The sequence below is a fragment of the Sus scrofa genome, chromosome 10, assembly GCF_054392235.1.
Source record: "Sus scrofa isolate SSC_HxYL_T2T_F1_AM1 chromosome 10, Sscrofa_HxYL_maternal_Yorkshire_Landrace_v2.0, whole genome shotgun sequence".
Classification (NCBI taxonomy): domain Eukaryota; kingdom Metazoa; phylum Chordata; class Mammalia; order Artiodactyla; family Suidae; genus Sus; species Sus scrofa.
In genome coordinates, this window is record NC_139392.1 from 1,810,938 (window position 1) to 1,831,278 (window position 20,341).

General features: G+C 38.2%; 1 long non-coding RNA gene across 7 annotated transcripts in view; it reads right to left on the reverse strand.

The window, feature by feature from the left end:
• LOC146398753 (uncharacterized) overlaps positions 1 to 20,341 on the reverse strand; it is a 244,947-nt gene that overhangs the window by 184,599 nt on the left and 40,007 nt on the right. Inside the window, exon 3 of one of the 7 annotated variants that reach the window (XR_014817221.1) lies at positions 7,413 to 7,464. The exons of 5 other annotated variants lie outside the window; for them this stretch is intronic. This is a non-coding gene — a long non-coding RNA (uncharacterized LOC146398753). Of the gene's footprint in view, positions 1 to 7,412; positions 7,465 to 10,009; positions 12,169 to 20,341 lie in introns of those variants that run through there. One more of the 7 variants, XR_014817220.1, reaches the window with a different exon arrangement.

The window sequence follows — 20,341 nt, forward strand, 5'->3', positions numbered from 1 at the left end:
GTTAAGTAAGACACTTCACAAAACCAATAGCCGTGTCATGGCAGCATGTCATTGTATCGAAATGGTGTTGCGTTTGCTTTGTTTTTAAGTTAGTATAAAAATAGAACTCCAGGAGTTCCCGTCGTGGCGCAGTGGTTAACGAATCCGACTAGGAACCATGAGGTTGCGGGTTCGGTCCCTGCCCTTGCTCAGTGGGTTAACGATCCGGCGTTGCCGTGAGCTGTGGTGTAGGTTGCAGACTCAGCTCGGATCCCGCGTTGCTGTGGCTCTGGCGTAGGCCGGTGGCTACAGCTCCGATTCGACCCCTAGCCTGGGAACCTCCATATGCCGCAGGAGCAGCCCAAGAAATAGCAACAACAACAACAAAAGTCAACAAAAGACAAAAAAAAAAAAAAAAAAAAATAGAACTCCTCTTTCCACCTCTTTTCTGTTTTTATGGTAAATATTTTAAGTCCGCCGTTATGGTTTTTTTTCACACTGACCATAGTTGGAACCTCAAATTTCTTCTAACTCAGTACTTCAAGGAAATGAAACACCTGTTAGATACATAACATGACTTTCCATCTCTAAGTTGTCCCTGATTTTGAAAATTACTTGATTCAACAGATAAAGACAAGTTACAGGATGGATATAGAGAAAAATATGCATATAGATTTTACTTTTTTGAAAAATTTTACGGCCACACCTATGGCATGTACAAGTTCCCAGGCCAGGAGCTGAATCTGAGCCAAAGCTGCGGCCTACACAGCAGCTGTGGCAGCAACAGATCCTTAACCCTCGGCGCCAGGTCAGGGGTGGAACCTGTGCCTCCACAGCAACCCAAGCCGCTGCAGTTAGATTCTTAACCTACCGCACCATGGCAGCGACTCACACATTTTACTTTTTAATTGAAATCAATAACAAAACTTAGTTTAGATATCATGAAAATTTTGATAGTTTAAATACAATAAAGACTACCACAGATATTAGTTTAAATATTGCAATTCCCATTATCTGAAGAGAAATATTCAAATGCCTTTTGTAATTTTTCATGGCAAGTATTTGATAATTAATGAAGAAACAGTTCTTGGAGTTCCCACTGTGGCATGTGAATTAATGATCCAGCTTTTCTCTCTGGAGGCACGGGTCTAATCCCTGGCCCATTGCAGTAGGTTAAAGGATTTGGCCTTGCTGCAGCTGTGGTACAGGTTGCAGCTCCAGATCAGATTCAGTCCCTGGCCTGAGAACTTCCATATGTCAGGGGTACAGCCCAAGAAGAAAAGATAAATTAAAAAACAAGCAATTCTTCAGGGGTCTCCTAGTCTCAGTGCATCTTACCTTTGTTCTGGGTAAGCAGGTCAAGGATTTTGTACAGTAAACAATCATGGGAAATAGAGAGAGCGTCTCGCCTTAAAGTTGAAGACAGATTTGTTTACTGTCGAGAATAAGAAAAACTCTGGCACAAAGACTGGAAGTTTGCTAGAAGCCCCTCTGAGTGAAAGCTAGGCCTGGGTTTCCTCAGCTGTGATGTAAACCCATCAGGCACACCTCATTCACCTTCACGCCCTCCTCACCCACCGCCAGCGATGTGGGGCTGAGATAAGGGAATGAAGGTGGAAATCCGCTTGCTTCTCCAGCTGTGAGCGAGCAAGACTTTGCCTCTAGCATAGGCGACCAACATCAGCATCCAGGAAACGCCCCTGTGAGCTTGCAAGTATGGCAAGATCTCCACCGCCCCAGAGTGTGACCAAGTGCTTTCGAAGTTTAATATAGGAGAGAAGAAACAATGGCATTTGTAGCAACGTGGATGGACCTAGAAATTCTCATGCTAAGTGAGGCCAGTCAGACGGAGGGACACCCACATCAAATGCTACCACTTACATGTGGCATCTGAAAAAAGGACACAAGGAACTTCTTTGCAGAACAGACACTGACTCACAGACTTTGAACAACTTATGGTTTCCAAAGGAGACAGGTTGGGGGCTGGGGGGGATGCACGGAGGGTTTGGGGTGGAGATGCTCTAAAACTGGGTTGTGATGGTCATTGTACAACTGTAAATGTAATAAAATTCATTGAGTAACAAAAAGAAAAAGAAAAAAGAACACGACGAAAGATAATATAAGAAAGGGAATGTATGTATATGTATGACTGGGTCACTTTCTCTACAGCAGAAATTGGCACGACATTGTAAATAAACTATACTTTAAAAAAAAAAAAGAAAAAGAAAAAAAGAAAGTCCAGTATAGGGGGAAATAAGAAGAGTCAATGGGTGCAGGGCTTTTGTTACACAAGACAAATAAATCCTAGACGTCCACTGTACAGTATAGTGCCTGTAGCAAACAATATTGTATCTGTCTTTCTGTGATTTTTACTTGTTTTTAATTTTTGTTAAAGTATAGTTGACTTACAGAGCTGTGTCAATTTCTGCTGAGCAACAGAGATTCAGTCATACATAAATATGTATATACAGATAATTCTTTTTCGTATGCTATTTTCCGTAATGTTCTATCCTAAAATATTGGATATGGCTCCCTGGGCTGTACAGCTGTGCAGTAGGACCTCATTGCTTATCCATTCTTTTTTTTTTTTTGTCTTTTCTAGGGCCGCTCCCATGGCATATGGAGGTTCCCAGGCTAGGGGGCTAATTGGATCTGTATTAGCCAGAGCCACAGCAACACGGGATCCCAGCCGCATCTGCAACCTACAACCACAGCTCAGGGCAGCGCCAGATCCTTAACCCACTGAGCGAGGCCAGGGATCGATCCCACAACCTTGTGGTTCCTAGTCGGATTCGTTAACCACTGAGCCACGACGGGAACTCCTGCTTATCTATGCTAGATGTAATAGTTTGCATCTACTTATCCCAAACTCCCCAATCATCCCACTCCCTCTCTCTCCCCCTTGACAACCACAGGCCTGTGCTCTATGTCCCTGAGTCTGTTTCTGTTTTGTAGATAGGTTCATTTGTGCCCTATTTTAGATTCCACGTATAAGTGATATATGGTATTTGTCTTTCTCTTTCTGATCTACTTCACTTATGAGCATCTAAATATCCATCAACAGATGAATGAAGATGGTGTGGCACATATTCACAATGGAATACTACTCAGCCATAAAAAAAACTAAAATAATGCCATTTGCAGCAACATGGATGAAAAAATTAGAAATTCTCTTACTCGGCGAGGTTAGTTGGAAAGAGAAAGACATACACAATATTGCAAAAATTTGTGAAGAAGGGTAGGTCCTACGCTAAGGGTTCCCATCACAAAAATAAAAATGAATAAAGAAGGTTGGGGGCGTTTTGAAGGTGATAAGTAGGTTTATGGCAGAGATTATGGTGATGGCTGTGCAGGTGTACACAGGCCACGCAGATGGCCAAGCTCATCGAATGGTACATGTTACGTGTATACAGGGTTGTTGTTGTTTTTTTTTTTTTTGTATTTCAAACAAAAACAAATTCCTTAATAAAATAAAATTTAAAAATTAATATGTATGATTTTTCCTTTTCCTCTGAGAATGTGTTGTGTGTACAAATAAAATTTAAAACCATAAGAAATAATTAAGAGTCAAGTAGTTTTATGATAGAAAACTAGAAGGCACCAAGTTATTATTCCTATGTCTATTTTTTAATTTATTGTGAAATATATTGTATACTCATGAATGTATAAAATACTTGTGGTTTCCTTAAGGAAATGATATGTACGCCATCACAAATGCGTTAAAATTAACAATTCATTTTAGAAATCTCTTTTTCTCATCACAAGAGCATCCCGCGGCCCTTTAAATAACTACTCTGTGGTGCTAACTCGATTGCTTTTATTTACCCATTTATCTTCCTTGTAATTTAGCAATATGTTACAGCAACTATTTTGAAAATTCTCATGTGTAGACTTATTGAACTCCTTTGATGAGTTGCTTTTTTCACGTGATATCACATGTGTAAAATATAGCCACGCAGATTATTTAATTCTCCTTACAGTACAGCTTCATATAAATATATGTGCCCCGTCTACTCTTGAGTGCCTACTACATTCTTTATAAAGATTTGCCCTGAAGAAAAATCCTGCAATAGATAATTTTGCATATATTTCCTGGTGCCTATGTGAAGAGTTTTTAGAGTTTTCTAGAACCTAAGAGGAAAAACCTGGCCCACATTTGAAGGGTACATCTGATAGAGTGAGGCTTCTTCAAGACTCTCTTGGCCACTACGCTGTGGACATCTGCTTGCTAATTCACACACACATAAATAAACACACACATCCTGTCATATACAGAGAACTGACGCTGGAGGTGTATTAAGTCTATCTGGCAAAAATACATCTCCTCATAACACTATATTCAAGGATTGGATAGGCTGTATTATCTGATTTATTTTAGACTTCTTTAATTTCTCTCAATATGTGATATATTGAAATTTCCCCCGAAAAGCCACAAGCATATTCTCTTAAATTTATTCCTAAATCTTTTACATTTTTGGTGCCTATCTAAAATATATGCTTAAAATAAGTTTTTATGTTCTAACAATTTGTTGCTGTCATAATACTGATTTTTTGTATGTTGATTTTTCTATGAGCAAAACCTGGCCAAAGTCCTTATGAACTGTCATGATGTTTCTGTGGATATTTTCCTGTTCATTTCTTTCCTGTTTTTATAATATTTACTTGTTTACATTGGCTAGATAATCCAATACAATTTTGAACTGAATTGATGGTAGTGGGCAAATTTATTCCTTATTCAAGGGAAGACATGCTTTTGAACATTTGCCATGAAGTCTAATGTCTGCATCATTTTTACATAGCCTTTACCAAATAAGAAAATTCAATGTTATTACTACTTTGCTAAGAATTTGCACCAGAGGTTTTAATTGGTCAATTTTTTGCATAATGTGAAAATAAACTCTTATTCATTTTGTTTTCTTTAATGTCTAAATGTGGTCAGTTGAATTGATTTTCTAATTAGTTTTGGGGGGAGCAGCTGCAGTATATGGAAGTTCATGGCCAGGGATCCAACTGGTGCCACAGCAGTGACCACATAGGGGCCTTAACTGTGAAGCTACCAGGGAACTCCTGCTTTTCTAATTTTAAACCAACCTTGAATTCACCGGCTAACTCCTATGTGGAACAGGATGCATTGTTTTTACAATAGGTAGTAAATGGTTGGGCCCTGCTCAAGAGTTATTAGGGGGTTAGATGACATTAGTTGCACCCAATATCCTCCACGTCTTGATTTCTCAGCAGTGATGTTATTTGGAGGTGATGATGTCCTTAGCCCAAGGGATGTTACTTCCCATTCGCCTCTGCAGCCAGGAGTGGCCCCGCTCTGCTACTGCTTTCTAATCAATGGGACATCAGCAGACACCTTGTATGGAAGTTCAAAGAAAGGTGGGGAAAGGAAAGTAGCATGGATTGGGGTGGGGGCCATCTGCCCTTCTTTATTTCTGCTTTCCGTGAGAGAGATGATATGGATGGATTCCAAAAGGGTCCATGGATCATGATTTAGTCTTAAAATTTCAAGCCATGCACATCCAAACCGAAAGATACAGAATATATGGATCCCTTCCAAGTGGGAGGTGTGTCTCCAGACTTCTGGGGCCTACCTTCAGACTTCTTGCATTTATAAGACTGAATCTAGGACATTTAGGTTCTAGAATCGAGACAATAAAATAAGCCTTCTAACTCAATGCTTTATGGATATAAATCTCAAACACCACACAGATGCCTTCCTCTCTATGTGAAGCACAGAGTGGGGTATAATATTCCTCTCCAAGATTTTAAGATGTTGCAAAAGTATAGAAACTGCAAAACATTTAAACTCGTAAATAGAAACCTCTTCACTTTCATTTTTTTTTTTTTCAGTATTTCGGGTTATATCAACAAGGCAAAGTATTTAACATCACACGAACACTTGCCAATCTCTAAAAAAAGAGAATCAGTTGTTTCACAGCTAAAGGAACATTATGTTTATGGCTAATTTCCATTTATTACAAATGACTTGCTTCCCATTCATTACGACACACCTCTTTTAAATTCATAAAAAAGCAAATTATTTTATAGGGACAACAGTAGGTGTGTTTCAGTAGAAATGATCAGTATACTGGGCACAAAATACTGAAGTTTGAACACCTTCCTCCAGAGAGATTACATGGGATTTTCATGAAGAATGCACAAATTGGCACAGGAATTCTAGGATGTCAATTTAATTTTAATAAACTATAATACAGAGACTAATATTTTAACAGAGAGAAAAATTTTGTTGGGAGGCAGCCTGGGAAGATTTGGGGAGGCTATTTTCTAACTTGGGGACTAACTGGATGGTACAAAAGTTCCATCATAAGAACATGGGAGAATCATACCGTATCCATATGTAGTTTTTTAAGGAACCTCCATACTGCCCTCCATGGTGGTTTTACCTGCTTATATTCCCACCAACAGTGTAGGGGGTTCCTTTTCCTCCACACCCCTCCAGCATTTATTGTTTGTAGACTTGTCACTGATGGCCATTCTGACTGGTGTGAGGTGACACCTCCTTGTAGTGGGGTGTAATTAGGAGGTTGGGATCAACATACACACACTGCCACATATAAAATAGATACGTAGCAAAGACCTAGTGTATAGCACAGAGACATCTGCTCAATACTGTGTAATAACCTACATGGAAAAAGAACGTGAAAAGGAATGGATGGACGTATATATAACTGAGGTACTTTGCAGAACACCTGAAACTAACACAGCTTTGTAAGTCGACTATACTCCAATTAAAAAAAAAAGAATATGAGAGGCGGCGGCTCGGGGCAAAATAAAATAATCTGGTTTCTGAGATGCTTTTGGATTCGTTTTGTGAAAACTTCTTCCAAAAAAGACTTTCCTCTCAAGTATTAATTTGAAGATGTAACACATGGTATGGATTCTGGGGGAGGGCATGAACTACATTAAAATCTGAAGGGATAAGAAAGACAAACTGCGCTCCTGTCCTGTGGCTCCAGTAGGTGCTCTCCTTTGCACGGATTTTACCTGATCAGCCCTGGTTGGGATGAGATGTGAGCTTCCTGGCTGATGTCTGCAGAACTGCCCTCATTTCATGCCCAAATGAAGCAGTCAAAGGAACGCAGTCAGAACAAAGGAGGAGAGCGTGCCCGATGTGCGGCTAATGGGAGAATGACGGGGGCAGGCTGTGAAGCTGGAATAAGCTTGTGAAGCAGGGCTGAAATCCTCACAAAGCAGCCTTCTGGAAGTTCTAAGGCAAGAGCTACCTTTGTGTGCCTCAGCTCTCATCAGGAGAGAGTATGTGATCGAGCTGCTCATACATCATGTACACAGAGCAATTCATTTTAGCAGGTCGAATTATCAATAATAAAATAGGAAAGAGGATTTTGAAATGTTTTAGCAATCCATTTCAAATTTACTCTGGGTTTTTAACTGCATAACACATGTACCTTTCTTTGCTCCTCCGAAGGTTTTTTTTCCTTTCTCATCAGTATTTTAAACCTAGCGGAAAATTAGAAATTGTAATGGGAATGGTTGAAATGTACAGTATTTTTTATTTATATATAATTATATTTAAATTAAAAATGCAAAACTATATTGCTTTCACTTCTCTCGGTTTTCATAGAAGTTCATTTACAGAATACATTCTTTTACATTTAGATTATGTATTAAAATCTGTATTTCATCACAGCTGACTTTTGTGGCGGTCTCCCTTTGTTATAACAAAATGTGCTACACCGGAGTCTTAATTTATCAAATACTTTTAAATTTTGTGCTCTATTTTTTTATTTACATAACAAGTCAATCAATAAGCAATTATTTTATTAGCTTATCTTATTTGTCAGGTTCCGAGATTATTTGTAAGTATGAGTAAGGATCAGCCTAAGCCAATACTAAGAGCTTTGGAGAACTGCCTTAATTAGGGCATGTGCCCCCCTCAAAAATGAAAATTGGGTAAGCTGGGTATTTGGTTTTCCTTAGAATATAATTGAGTTCATTTAGCTCAATACTTCCTGCCAGGACAATTGCTAGTAAATTTATGGTGGTGAATAAACAAACACGTTGCTCACTCTCCCGGCGCATATAAAAGAGTAATTATTCAGTAAAGAAAAGTATAAGACTATTCATATTATCCAGTCTACAAAGGGAGATTTTTCATCATAAATATTTTAAATTTTAGATCTTTTCTAAAGTGACAGGAAAATTCTCATGACTATGTTTTGTCATAAAATGCAAGTCGTTTCTATTCCACAGGTTTTAAACTATCTTTCTTCCCTCCACCGCAGCCCTCACACTTTTTACACACTTTTTTGAGGTTCCTTTTGTGTCTCCTCCCAAGACATCGTCTCTTGACCGTCTAGATAACGTAGCGAGGGAAGCGGACACAACGTATCTGTTCCGAATGTACATTTATGCTTTATACTGTGGGCTTCATCACCCAGTTTGCATCTCCATCTATGGATTTATCTGTGTCTAAGGAAAAGGAAACGTACTCTCATGGGTTAGGGCAGGTGTAGGGAGCTAAACAATGCTTAAAAACACAACTCTGCCACGAATTCACCACTTGCCTCTGGGCAGGAAACATGATTTCTCTGTACTTCATTGTACTCATCCTTAAAACAGAGGTAACAAAATCACCTGTTCTATAAAGTTGGTATGAACATTAAATGTGAAAAGTAGATACATATACGACTACGCGTGGGCATACATATATATGTTTGCATTTGTGTTAAATGCTTCCAAAGGAGTCTAGCAAAAGTAACCACTTATGAAATCATTCACTTCCTCATTAATACAACTTTCTTGATAGCCAGATACATTTCATCCAACTGCATATAAAGTATTCATTCTGCTTTCCTTTCAGTGGGATGCTAGCAAGTGAGACCCATGATATAGACTGATGTATCTTCACTTCTCTGAATGGAGTTTGCTTCAGACTCCTGACAATTATTCCAGGAGTGGCAACGAACTGCTCTTTTCTGGCTGCCTCACATACAAGGGTCCACTAGCAAATGCATGGCGCCTACCAAAATTATATTGAGGCCAATACGCACACCAAATACGCTTTCGTGAACATGACCGCCTTTTCCTTCTGAAATAACACGACGCTGCATTCTGACTTTCTAAAAACATGTGGCCATTTTCTGAGACCATTTTCCATGCTAGAAAATTTTCTCATTTAATGACATGGTTAATGCCCTTCTGAGCTAAAGGCTGCCTATGAAAGATGAGAACAAGCACTGAAAGGAAGAGCAGAAGATATTCATCAATAACAAGTATCCGATGCTTGCCCGCTAAGAACACCCACGTGTGTTCATCGGAAATAGAAGACTACATAGCAGTAAAGCACCCAACCCTCCAGCTGGGGGGTTTCCTTCGTGGTGCGGTTAAGGATCTGGCATTGTCACCGCACTGGCTGGGGTAACTGCTGTGCCCCTGGTTTGATCCCTGGTACCTGACTTCTACATGTCATGGATGCAACACCACACATACCCACACCCAAAAATCAAATTCTCCAGCAGGATTTTATTTTGGCCACTGTGTGTACTCCTCTTCCCTCTGCTTTACTCAACCTATTTAACCTCATTTTTCAACTCCTGGTTTTAATTAATATTTAATTCAGCTACGCTCTTGACTGAACACTGTGAACTATCTAGAGGCTTTGGACTTTCCCATTACTCTATGGGCCCTGGCTGAGCTCTGCCACCCAACCCCAGTGTCCCCACCCTGAGTTCAGTTCATTCTGATTTCAGTCTGGCTTAGACTTAGGTCGGTGGTTGTCTGCTCTGTGCCTTCCTCACCCTCAAGCCTTTACTCAACTTGGTGCTGTCTGGCATAAGATCAAGTATCTCTGAGGCATAAATACATGTTTGTTGAATAAGAAAATAATTAAATAATCTCGTGATGAGGTAGACTTTCTACTAGAATCATGTTAAAATAGACAAAGTTTTACAGAAATAAGTTCAATGATGACATCAGGTAGCTAAGATGAAGAAAAATCTAAAAGTAGTATATCACTAGCTAAGAGAATGTCTCTTTTTTAAAATTTATTTTATTAGATATAGCTATTTGCAGTGTGGTACTAGTTTCAGGTGTACAGCAAAGTGAATCAATCACACATATAAATATACTCATTCTTTTTCTCCCAGATAGGTTATTACACATCAGTCAAAAAATGGGCAGTGTCTTTCCTTTGAGGTCAACAGTTCTGTAAACTTTGACACACTACTTGAAAATACATATTTTTATTTATAAATGTACTTACAATGAGATCAGTTAGAATATGTATCAGAATATCTGTAAAATAGACATTGAACTGATATTGTCATATCTGACATCCCTGCTTACTTTTCACTTATTTTATATATTCTTTTGCATGAGTTTTACATGCACAGCTGTGTAAACGTAAAATACTGCTAAGAGTTGGGAGTCAAAATGTGAGTGATGCCCTCATTTTCTCTAAGAAGCTGTTCTAAGTAACTAATAAACCCTCATGAGCCACCCAAATTTTACTTTGGCAAATATGTAAAATTACTGTGCAGTGAATGATGTTTGCATCCAAGAAGTTTTAATGTATACATTAAATATAACTTTTACAACTGGAAGATAGAACACTACACAACGTGAGTAAATAATCGATTATACTTTCCATAGAACATCTATATGTGGAATCATTGGGATGTATACATTATATTGGTTACTGATTAACTTCTCTGCTTGAATAAATAAAAGTCACCAAGCTGATATCCGTCCCTCTAGACACCCTCTATCTACATCGTTTAATTGATGCAAGTCCGTGCTTATGAAGGCTTCTGTAAATACCCTGAAATATGTTTTAAAAGAATGGCACATCCCTCTGCATTATTCCTCTCAATTCTTGCCCACATGCAGCAAAAATGTGGAGGGGTGTGGACGGGTACTGTTCTGAAAGCGAAGTGCTGCGCGGCTCCAGCGTAGAGCCAGTGGTGCCTGGTGCAGGGATGGAGACGGGCAGGCTCTCTAGGCAGGAGCCTTCGGTTTGCGATGGGAGTGGTTCTGGGTCAAACCTCAAACCAACAGTGCCTTAGGGTGAAAGTTGCAGCTCCTGTTTGGGGGCTTTCAATGAGCCTTTCTGGTCCCCCTCCGAGTGAAATACACACGCCTGCCGGTTGCCCTGGGGATCGCAATCTTGATCACAATCAAGAGCCAAGTCTGTGGCAGCGCAGAGCAAATTTTATTTACAGCCTCAGAGAGAAGGGGGCCATCCTCCGGTGGGGACTGGCTCTGGCTGCACCCGGGTCTTTCCTTATACCCTCATACCGCGGATGTGTTTGGGGACCCCGATTCTCCCATCCCACGCGCACCAATTTTTCCTGACCCAGCCCCCTGCAACGTGGGTAACGGCTGGGCGCCCTTTGATCTCCGTCTGGGGGCATGTTTTGATCTTCCTCCTGGTTTGGGGCCCATGCTCATCTGCATGGGGAGCAGGCTGTAGGCAAGAGCTCTCTGAAGAGCCTGCCTCATTTCTACAGGGAAGTGCCCCAAAGACCACGCCTTCCATGTGCACGGGTGGCCTCACTGTTTGATCACGTGCCTCTTGTTTTCGGTAATGACAATGGCCTGTTTCAAATCCCCTGGGTCTACTTTCCTGTCCCACCCTGCCTAACACAACCACGGAGGTAATGAATATAATTGTACCTGTCTTTAGAATATGTATTTTACATTTCAAATTGGAAAACTTAATAGAAACATCAAAAATCGGAATGGAAATCCATTGAAATTGGAGCAATAACGGCGCGTATTTAAACCATGGACAAAATGACATCTCCCTTGGCAGAAAACTAACTTTGTGTTGTTTCAAGTTATTTCCCTACTCGTGACGTCATTGGCCCATGCCACTCTCCACTCCTTTTTATCCACCGTGCCATACTGATGCTGACATTTGGAAAGTGGCATCCACACAGACGATTTTTTCTAAACTATTATTTTTAATCTTGACATAGTCAGAAAAGGAACTTCTCTGGCACTTTACTTCTGGTTCTGCAGCACATTAATCAGCTTGGTGAAATGTACCTCCAAGCGTCGGTGGGAAACCAAAGGGGAACAAGTGTTCAAAGGAATCTCTACGGTTTTTTTCCTTCACATGTGAGGCTCATCTCCACCAGTACAGCTTTCTCTCTCTCTCTGGGCATGCGACCCCAATACCATCTTCCTTCTATGGTGTAACTAATTTTAATAAAATGAAACATGAAGTTGGCACACACATTTTTCAGTTCATCAATATTTAAAATGCCTTCTTAATATTGGGAAGATAATTATTGTGGACTCTAATATGATTTATTTACAACTCCAAGCTTCCTCCATAGAATTAATTTTTCTGATACGTAATAAAATAATTTTCAAGAAATAAATGGAAGAACATATTCCTGTGTACAATAAATAACTCTACTTTTATTTGTTTCTCTTGACGGTCTACTAAATTGCAGTTTACCCCCTAATATGTTTCTTAGAAAAATGTGGTTATACATATTTAAAGTAAATTTAAAAACATTTAAAATATTTACATTTCCAAATATTTAATATATGTGGATTTCAAATATGTCCACACATATAAATTAAACTGCATTGGGACATTAGTAAACTTTGGTTTCATCTTTCACTTGTTGCCGTTAAGATGTACTAAAACTACTTACAAAGATTATCTACGTTGTTGACAGGTAGAAAGACGGAGTTTGACAAAAGCACCGAACTTGTGAATGCAGATAAATTTAACCAAGAAAAGCTGTTTCACGTTCTTATGTAATACACACCTCCCCCCGAACACAGAGAGGTAAATCCGCAAAGACTTTCTATTAACTAGTAACGCTGTTACTTGGGTCCCTCAAGCAGAAGCAATCATTTTCTACAATCTCTGAGAGTTACAGAAGATAATTGCGACAACCACCAGAATCCGAACGGCTAAAGCAATGCGAGGTCCACATGAATAGAATGATTAACAGATATTCCAAGTGCAGAAAATTAACTTGCCTAAAATATAAAAACTTAGATTTAATGTATCATCCCTATTATGAAATGATTCAACAATGAATCATTTCGTACAATTAATTGTACTTTTCTGGAAAATGTGTTCTGAAATTTTATCTGCTACCCATGCCTACACATGACTCCTCTACCTACACTCTTTTAAAGAAGAAAAGATGTGTTATTTTCCTGGACTGAACTTAGGCAAGAATAGCGCACTTGCTAGGTTGAGTGCACAGTAAAACATTTTTGAAAAATATGTAGAATCAGTGACACTGTGCAATATTAAATAAACTTCTTAGCCTCAGGCATCAAGGATTTGGATGTTTGATGTTTTTATATTTACTTTAAAAATATTATCTTTGAATGAGATGTTGGATTAAGAATCCTACTTATTCATGTATGAGTTTATGTAGGAAAGAGGCATATACCTGAAATCAATCATCACAGCCCTTCATGATAGTGAAAATTTTCATTTATTTAAAATATTTTTCTTTGTCGTCTTCAAAATACTGTGTGTGACATTTCCACTTCCAGCAATAGTGAATGTAAGATATTTTGAAAAACAAAGAAACGTGTACTACGTAACACATAGGAATGCTGGATAAAAACATCATGAGCCCCTAAGAATAAATATAGAAACCATTACTTGCAAAATTGTAATATGACTTATAAAAAAATTAAATCTGAAATGCAAGACAAATATTTATGCTCAAACTCATTTAAGCAACACTTTCAGGCCCATATTTCTAGAATACTGCAGGGAAATTCATCTTACAGCAATTCCTAGACTCAAGGATTCTACTTACTGTGCAAACAACAATCTAGGTTTGCAAACTGACCCGCCCTGCCAAGACCACTCAATGACCAATTCTAGTTCCCCAATTTTTTAAATATTTTGCCTTAATTTCCTTCTAAGACACTTCTCAGTTCCCTTGTTATATGTTCTTTGTTGTTTCATTAAGCAAAAGCCAAACTTGAAGTAGAGGTATGTTTTTATTGGCAATTGGCCAGGGGGCTTCTAAAGAATTAAAGGTTGTACTTGATTTGGCCAAGATATTCGCAACTGTGGACTCAGGAAGGTTAAGGCTTGACAGTTGAGGGGTTTTTTTGTTTGTTTTTTTTTGGTAATACAAGTGCCCAACTTAAGCTTTGATCACTAAGACATCCACGTCAATGAAACAGACCACCGATAAACACAAAACAAACTGCCAACCATGGGACTAGCTAAAAAGCCAGGACTACATCGGGGCATGCAGGACCTTCTCTGCCCCAAGCAGTCTCCCTTGATTTAAAATCCTAGTTGGTTCAGCTAACTGGCTTGCTTCCTTCTTCCTTCCCCCATTCCTTCCTTCCCTCCCTCCTTCCTTCTTTCTCTCCCTCCTTCCTTCTTTCTCTCCCTCCTTCCTTCTTTCTCTCCCTCCTTCCTTCTTTCTCTCCCTCCTTCCTTCTTTCTCTCCCTCCTTCCTTCTTTCTCTCCGTCCTTCCTTCTCTTTCTGCCTATGTTTTTCCTATGTATATCTCAGGAAGAATTTTAATGAAGCAGATTCTTGCATCTTCTCATTCACAGAAAAGCACTACAATCATTGGCTTGAGTTATCTGTTCTTTGTGATTGGCAGTAATCTTTTGCCAAAATGTATGCTTCTCTGCACGAACGCCATAACCAAAAAAATCACATACAAATTAATTCTCCCCTACCTCTCAGAGCAGTTCCCTTAGAGCTACCGAGAGGCAGTTTCCTGGGCAACAATTTTTAGTAGGGTCCCTGAATAAAACCTAAACTCACAACTCTTATGTTGTGTGTTTAAATCAACAAAACTTTGGATATTTCATTGATATCTACAAGGTTGACTTTTTTTTACTTTATCCTAAGATTAAATCCCTCCATGTCTTCTTGGTTGTATGATCAGAATTATACTTACTTCCTTTGGTCAATGTCTGTAGAAATAAGAATAATTCTAATATAATAGGATTATTATATATGCTTGTCTGTTAAACTAAGTTCATAAGGCAGAAGACAGAGAGGAAACACATTGGTCTCCTGAAATCATCTCAGGGAATCCAAGTTCCCCTCACACTGGTATCATTTGCATAAACTACGTGAGGAATCTTTTCAAAAGCTTATAAAGATGTTTCTGCGTGTTTACTGTATGTGAGCAGGTGGAATTGAAAGAGAACTGCTCTGCGTGTTCTGCATTCTGGGAGGATACCCATGTCTGCACCAAGAAGTTCTCAAGCAATGCTTCACTTTTGACTATTGAAGTCAAAATAAACTGATGGCTGATAAACTTGCATTTCCTCCCTACTGGGTACCATTTCTCCTTCTTGCGTTTATCTTTCAACCTGGCCTAACTTCTAGCACAACTATAAATTTCATCCCAGGGATAAACCCAAGCACCTATGGTCAACCAGTATATGACAGAGGGGAAGAGTTTGCAATGAACAAAGGCCCTTCAATAAGTGGTGCTGGGAAAACTGGACAGCTACATGTAAAAGAATGAAATTAGAACATTCTCTAATACCATATACAAAAATAAACTCAAAATGGATTTAAGACGTAAACAAAGGCTGGAGTGTGTAAGAGGACATAAGCTACGGCAGTATTTTTTTCTTTTTTGATCCACCTCCGAGAGTAATGAAAATAAAAACAACAAGAACAAAAATCAAAACCAAATGGGGCCTAACTAAACTTAAAAGCTTCTGCACAGCAAAGGAAACTAAAAAAAAAAAAAAAAAAAAAAGAAAAAAAAGAATAGACAACCCACAGAGTTGGAGAGAAAAATCTTTGCAAACAAAGTGACCAACAGTATGGAGGTTCCTTAAAAAACTAAGTATAGAACCACCTTATGATCCAACAATCCCACTCCTGTGTATCCATCCAGAGAAAATTCTAATTTCAAAAGATACGTGCACCCCAGTGTTCATTGCAGCACCATTCACAATAGCCAAGACAGGGAAGCAACCTAAATGTCCACTGACAGAGGAATGGATAAAGATGTTGTATATATATATACAATAGATTATTACTCAGCCATAAAAAAGAACAAATAATGCCATTTGCAACAACATGGATGGACCTAGAGATTATCATACCTAAGTGAAGTCAGTCAGACAGAGGACAAATATCATATAATATCATTTAAATGTGGAATCTAATAAAATGAACTTATCTGTAAAACAGAAACAAACTCACAGATCTCTAAATGAAATGTGTGGTCACCAAAAGGGAAACTGTTGGAGGGGGAATAAACTGGGAAGATGGCATTAACGAATACACACCACTACAAACAAAACAGAAAACCATCAGGAAGGACCCAGTGCACAGCACAGGGAGGCCTACTCAATGTCGTATAAAACCCTATGTGGGAAAAGGGAATGGCTGTGTTTCTACGTATAACTGATTCACTTCGCTGTGCGCATAAAACTAATGCAACGTAGTGAATAAACTATGCTCCAATATAATTTTTAAAATATATAAATTTCAGTTACCGTTTAGGGAAATTTTTAACATGAGAAAGAGTTTTCATAAGAAATTACCTCAGAAAACACTGATATTTCAACTATTTAGTTCTTCTAAGGCAAACTTTTCTGTAGAAACATCAGCCCTGAAATGATTGTCTTGCTTGTGATTGGAGCTAATTATCTTGATTATAAGATTATTGGGTAAGAAAAGGATTGGAACATTCAGAGCTATGAAACAACATTTTAAAGTCTATAAATACTTGATTTATAGATAGAGATATTTACAAACTGTCCATGTAACACCTTCAAAAAGTATGACTTTGTACAAATTACATGAGCTAAAATATTCATTTGTAATTTTCTTTCTACCTAATTCTATTATAGTTTAAGAATAGTCTATCTTTATATGCCTAGAGTTTATTTCCTCCCGATTGCTCTTTATGTCTCATGTATTAAAGTGTTTACATATATTGTTTAAGATTTAGAAAAATATACAACTATTTTAACCAAATGTAATTATCACAATGGGTGATTTTCCAATTGTCTGGCCTTGTAAATCTCTTAAAATATTATAAAGACTACTTCAATGTAAATTGCTATCTCAACATCCTTATAGTCCTCAAATTACAACCACAGTGAGCTAATTGATAAATCATCCTCAGTCTCCGCCTAAACTCACTCTAACACTTCTGCTTGTACTTAATACAGTGTAAAGTAGCCGTAAATTAACAGGTAAAAGAATGGATAGGTAAATGCTTTTGCATTTTGTAAATGTTTATGCTAGTTCTAAAGGAATTTAAAAGGGTGATACCATATGCAGTTACGGGTCACCAATGCGATCTTTTTTTTTTTTTCTATAAAGAAAAAAAAGGAAAATTTTGTCCTAAAATAAGTGTCAACTGTTCCAGAAAAAAAGATATTAAAAAAGAAAGTTGTAAATATAGTTTAAGTATAGACTGCTTGATGGGAAATAAACTTTATTTTTGTAAGATTATAACACCTACAAAAAATGAAATGGGAAGAATCAATTAAATTATTTGGTCAGCCATAAAAAAGAAGGACATAATGCCATTTGCAGCAACACGGATGGAACTAGAGAATCTCATCCTGAGTGAAATGAGCCAGAAAGACAAAGGCAAATACCATGTGACATCACTTATAACTGGAATCTAATATCCAGCACAAATGAACATCTCCTCAGAAAAGAAAATCATGGACTTGGAGAAGAGACTTGTGGCTGCCTGATGGGAGGGGGAGGGGGTGGGAGGGATCGGGAGCTTGGGCTTATCAGACACAACCTAGAATAGATTTACAAGGAGATCCTGCTGAATAGCATTGAGAACTTTGTCTAGATACTCATGTTGCAACAGAAGAAAGGGTGGGGAAAAAATGTAATTGTAATGTATACATGTAAGGATAACCTGACCCCCTTGCTGTACAGTGGGAAAATAAAAAAATTATAAAAAAAATAAATAAAAATAAATTATTTGAAATTTTGGGCAAATTTAGCAAAATATGATATTATACTAGGTTATAAAACTCATAATGGGTTATACAACAATTAAAAACTCAATCCCATCTTTAAAAAATGTAGAAACACAGAGATATTAATTTCTGCTAAGCAGGGATAAATCTAAACAATATTAATAAAATTAGAAAAATAGAAGAACCCTAATTCCTGGTTTGGTGGGAACATTCCTAACTCATGGATAAAAGAGGAAATCAAAGCTGCAGGGAATGATATTTGTGTTATAGTTTAGTTTATACAAAGGCAATTTTTATTACACTTCACAAAAATATTTTCTTAGTTAATTTATCAAAAGGGTTTATATGATTTTCCCTATATATCAAATCAGATCACCTAAAGCAAACACTTGTTTTTCTTTTTGATCATTCTATCCCACATTTTTTAGTATTATCTTTACTTCTGTTGCTGTACTTATTCATTAACTCCCTCAGAATGGTGCATACAAAGAATATTTAGAGAATTTGTATGTCATAAATTATTTTTATTACAGCATCTTGCATACTTTCTAGCTGGCCTCAATAGTGGTTCTCAGCCTCAGCACTATTGGTGTTTTGGGATGGATAATTTGTTTAGGAGCCTGTCCTGTGCATTGCAGGATGTCTATCAGTATCTCTGGCCCTTACTCATTAGGTATCAGAAACTCTGACAAACTAAACTGTTTCAATTTGTTCCTCTTGGAGAAGAGGGAGTGTATTGTTCCTGGTTGTATAGTATTCTCTGCTCTGTTTATAGCCAGCCTCCTAAAGGGCCCCTAAAGATTCCTGCCATTCACATCTTTGTTAGCACATGCTCACACTCCATCAGAGTTAGTCTTTGCTTTGCAACCACCAGCCCTTGGCAGGAATGATGGTATGCCACTGCCAGCATGAGGTTGTAAAGGGACCACGGCTTCCATCTCCAGACCTCTCTCTTGGACCGTTTGTTCTGAGGGAAGCAAGGTACCATGTTGCATGTAGCCCAGTGCAGACAGCTCACAAGGTGGGGATCAGAAGCCTCTAAAACGTCAGTGAGTAACTGAAGCCACCAACAACCATAGAAGGAAGAAGCAGAATCTTTAGCCCCAGGAGAACCTTGTCATGACTATAGACCCAGGAGCTTAACTTACCTGGTGAAAGATGCTGAGACAGAACCACCCAACTGAACTCTTAGCAAATCTCTGATCCACAGAAACCGTACTATGTTAGGCATTTGGTATTTTAAAATGCTTCGGAGTGGGGTAATTCATTTCACATCAGTGTTGAACTTATCACTAATTCCTGAGAGGTGTCGCTTTTATAGAAGTCTGTGCCTTCACTCAGTCTATTGCTTTCATGTTTTCATTGTTTTATTTCTGTCTACAGTTTGCTCAAATTGTTTTTATGACCAAGATATAATGACGCCTTTTCCTTGAAGATGACCCTGCAAGGAGAAGCCTGTTTACACTTCTATTACATAACCTACCATAGTTTTACTATCTATGTATATCTGATTATTATGTTCACTAATACCTCTTTTCACATTGAACTAATCGGTGAGTAAACAACAATGGAAGAATTGTCACACCGTGGAAAAGTAAAGAAAAACAGCATAAACCTAAATTTGAGAACAAGGCAGTATTTCTTTCAGGCAATAAAAATCTCTTCATAAGCACAGCCACTCCATTTAAAAAATAAACACAGGTTAGAGACACAGAAGCAGTGCACAGATTCACAAGCCAGTAGTAACACTGAATTTTCATATTAGTGCAAGTAGCTACCTGTTAGGTGTGTGGCCTTTGAAAATACACTTAGATTTTAATGATAATAATGCATAACTCCCAAGGTGATACATTATCTGGGGTAGAGCTGGTACTCTATCAAGTTCAGGTTGCTTTCCGCTCACTTTTTAAACTTAAATCATGACCTATACCATTTTTCTTCAGCTATCCTCACGTTCAGCTTTTTCCCGTGCTCACTGGTTCTGCCTATTCACATGCGACAATTCACAATGCTTCCAAGGGCTAACTTTTCCAGTGATTTCACCCCGATTATAATTACTTATTCTCGCAACATCTAGAATCCTTAGAAATCCTTTTAACGCAATGCAGGGCATGCTTTGTCGTGCTTTGCTCTCTTTCTCACCTGCACTTTAAGTCTTCTCGAGCCACATTTTTCAGGTCTTCGTTCCCATTCTCACCAAATAGAGTTGTTCAGCACAAAACATACAATCAATACACATACAAAAATTGAATGATTTCTATTTTGCTGCAGTGGCTGTACCTCTAAAATGTGAGCAAGAAATGGCCATGATAGCACATTCTCCTTGGAATATTTGCTCATTCCAACTAAGATGAGACTATTTAACAAAAACATCATTTTACTGCAAGAATAGCAATCACGGTTCTTTTCATTTTACCATAAGACAGACTT